The sequence below is a fragment of the Triticum dicoccoides genome, chromosome 5B, assembly GCF_002162155.2.
Source record: "Triticum dicoccoides isolate Atlit2015 ecotype Zavitan chromosome 5B, WEW_v2.0, whole genome shotgun sequence".
Classification (NCBI taxonomy): domain Eukaryota; kingdom Viridiplantae; phylum Streptophyta; class Magnoliopsida; order Poales; family Poaceae; genus Triticum; species Triticum dicoccoides.
Window position 1 is genome coordinate 89,454,456 of NC_041389.1, and position 3,671 is coordinate 89,458,126.

Sequence of the window (3,671 nt, forward strand, 5' to 3'; positions counted from 1 at the left end):
ACTTCGCACTTGTTGCAAATTGGTGGGTTGGGGCCAAGTTTTAATTGCTTGAATTTTAGTTTCATCAACATGGACACCCTCGGAAGAGACAACGAAACCCAAGAAAACCACTTTGTCAACGCCAAAAGTGCATTTTTTCAAGTTGGCATAAAGACTTTCCTTTCGAAGTGTTTGCAAAACAAGCTTAACATGATCAAGATGATCTTTCATGGTTTTGCTAAACACAAGAATATCATCGAAGTAAACCACAACAAAGATTCCAATGTAAGGTCTAAGCACATGATGCATAAGACGTACAAAAGTTCCGGGAGCTTCCGACAAACCCATAGGCATAACCAACCATTCATATAAGCCAAATTTTATTTTGAAAGCAGTTTTCCATTCATCACCCTCATGAATGCGGATTTGATAATAGCCACTTTTAAGATCAATTTTTGAGAAAAAGTTGGCTCCACTAAGTTCATCAAGCATATCATCTAAGCGAGGAATGGGATGCCTATAGCGCATGGTGATAGCATTTATAGGTCTACAATCGGAGCACAAGCGGAAACTTCCATCGGGCTTAGGCACAAGTATAACGGGAACGGCACAAGGGCTTAAGCTTTCACATACATGACCGTTGTCGATTAGTTGTTGTACTTGCCGTTGAATCTCCTTGGTTTCTTCGGGGTTGACACGGTATGGAGCTTTGTTTGGAAGTGGCGCTCCGGGGATGAGGTCGATTCGATGCTCAATGCCTCGTAGAGGAGGTAGACCCGGAGGTAGCTCATCGGGGAAAAATCTTGAAATTCCTGCAAAAGAGATTGAAACACCAAAGGTAGCTCATGAGTGGTGTTAGTTTTTGGTTCTCCATCCTTGCACACAAGTACAAAGTGCATCACACTCGATGGGTTCTCACACACTTCTCTCATCTCATGTTTGGTGGCGAATAGTATGAGGTTTTTCTCTCTAGGCGAAGAGGCGCTCAAATTTGGCTTGTGGCTCTCACTCACTTTTTGGTGGCTCACTTTGTCACTCTTCTCTCTTTGGTTGGTGGCTTGTTTGTCGGCTATCACTTGACTAGGAGACATGGGTCGTAGGACATATTCTTTTCCTTTCATCTTGAAGCTATAGTGGTTTGTACGCCCATTGTGGTAGACACCACGGTCAAATTGCCATGGCCGACCAAGGAGGAGGTGGCAAACGGTCATTGGGACCATACCACACTCCAAAATGTCTTCATATGCACCAATTTTGAAGGATACTTGGACCGTATGCTCAACTCGTATAGTGCCGGAGTCACTTAGCCATTGAACCTTGTAGGGTTGCGGATGCTTCTTCTTGACCAATTGAAGCTTGGAGCATAGTTCTTCGCTTGCCAAGTTGTGGAAACTACCTCCATTGATGATGACCTTGACGGATCGGCCATTGATGCCGGCCTTTGTGTGGAAGATGTGGCATCGTTGGTCTTCTTCTTGTTGATGTTGAAGTGTCAAGACCTTGGAGACAACAAGAGCGGGGCTCGTATCTTCATCACAAAAGACTTGATCATCTTCATCCTCGTTCACGCGCTGGTGCATGGCCACTTGCTCAATAGCTTCCATTTCATCTTCACTCATTGAGTCGTAGGTGCCATCATCATTGAGGATCATGGTGCGCTTGTTGGTGCATTCATAGGATTTGTGGCCTCGGCCGCCGCAAGTAAAACACTTGAAGGAGCTTGTCTTGACGGTCTCATCGGTTGGAGTAGATGATGAAGCACGCGGCTTGAAGTTGCTTGTAGTAGGAGGAAGACGACTTGAACTTGTGGAAGTTTTCTTGTAACTTGACTTGTCGTCGTTGCTTGGAGAAGGCTTGGTTGAAGTCGAAGTTGGAGTAGTTGTTGAAGCTTGATTGTTGGAGAAGCCGTATGTCTTGGAGGAGTACTTGGCGTATTTGAAGTCATCTTGCACTTGACGTTCCGCCTTTGTAGCTTGATGCACAAGCTCAATGAGGTTGGAGTATGGTTGGAAGTCGGCGATCTTCTTGATGGGATGATTGAGACCGTTCAAGAATCGTGCCATTGTTTGCTCATCATGTTCCGTTACATTGGCTCGAATCATGGCAATCTCCATTTCCTTGTAGTATTCTTCAACACTCTTTGTTCCTTGCTTGAGGAGTTGTAGCTTCTTGAAGAGATCACGGTTGTAGTAGGTTGGCACAAATCGTGCTCGCATGACATCCTTCATTTGAGTCCAAGTGGTGATTGGAGGTTCACCTCTTGCTTGTCGGCGCTCAAGGACTTGTTCCCACCATATGAGCACATAGTCTTGGAACTCAAGTGATGCCATAGCGATCTTCTTCTCTTCCTCAAAGTTGTGCAAATGAAAGATTTTGTTGACCTTCAATGCCCATGAGAGGTACTCTTCGGGGTCATTGCTTCCATTGAACTTGGGAATTGTGAACTTGAGCTTGCCATAGCGTTGCTCTTCATTGTGTTGTGGTCGATGGTGATGATGACGCCCTTGACGTGGAGGGTAATCATCCTCATGTTGCTCTTGGCGTGGAGGAAGTCCATTATCAACTTGCTCTTGTTGACCTTGAGGTTGGGGAGGAGCTTGACGTGCTTGTGAAGGAGCTTGTTGGGCTTGACGTTGCGCACGCGGATGGTAGTTCCTCTCTTGGATTTCTTCTCGAAGGGCTTCCTCTTGATTGCGCCTTTCGCGATTGCGGTTGGCGATAGCTCGACTTGATGCTTGAAGGGCACGTTCCGCCTCAAGAGCTTGTGCTTCTCGTTGTTGTTGTTGAAGACGTTGAGCCTCGGCGTCTTGTTGCTCTTGGTGTAGGCGCGCTCGTTCTTGTTCTTGTTGGCGACGAAGACGTTGTCGTTCTTGAGCTTGAGCAAACGCTACTTGGTTTGATTGAGGACGAGGAACTTGTTCATCAACTTGCTCTTGTGAATTCTTGTCGTGAAGCGGGTTGCGAGATGCATGACGGTCTTGACGCGCGGCTCGTCGAAGAGTGTTCGATGACGGTGTACTTGTGTCGGAGAAGGAGTCGTCGGAGTGGCGACTTGAGTGGCTCCGTCTTGAGTATGAGGATGTAGAAGGAGGCCGGTTCACCAACAAAGCTCGGATCTCGTCCATTCTTGCATCATTCTCTTTCTTGTGCGCGTCGAACTTGTTGTCGAAGAAGTCTCTTATACGTTGCTCAGAGAGACGCAAGTCGGTGGCGAGGTTGTCGATGCGGTCGTTCATTGCTTGTTGCTCTTGATGTAGAGCTCGTTGTGCGCCAAAGAGGTGGCTCTTGGTGACGTATGATGACATGTCGTCGTCTTGCTCGATGAAGAGTGGGTTGGTAGAAGTACTTGTCCTATCCATCATTTCAAGCAAATTGTGAGTGGTAGAAGGAGAAGAACTAATACCAATGTACCTTTGACCGAAGTTGAAGATGAATCAAGTTCACTCAAATGCGGACAATGAAATAGCACTATTGGTACCGATCCTTGTCGATTCTCACACCTACACAAGTAAAAGCTTTTGGTGGAGCTTGGTTAGGATGGTGGCACAAAATTGATTGCAATCGTTAGCTTGACTCAAAAATGTTGAAGAAGATTCGCAATTCGCATATGCAACAAGTAGACCAAGCAACTAGTGGTACACGGAAACACACACGCAAATAGATAAATGTGATTGTGCAAACCAAAAGTGAGC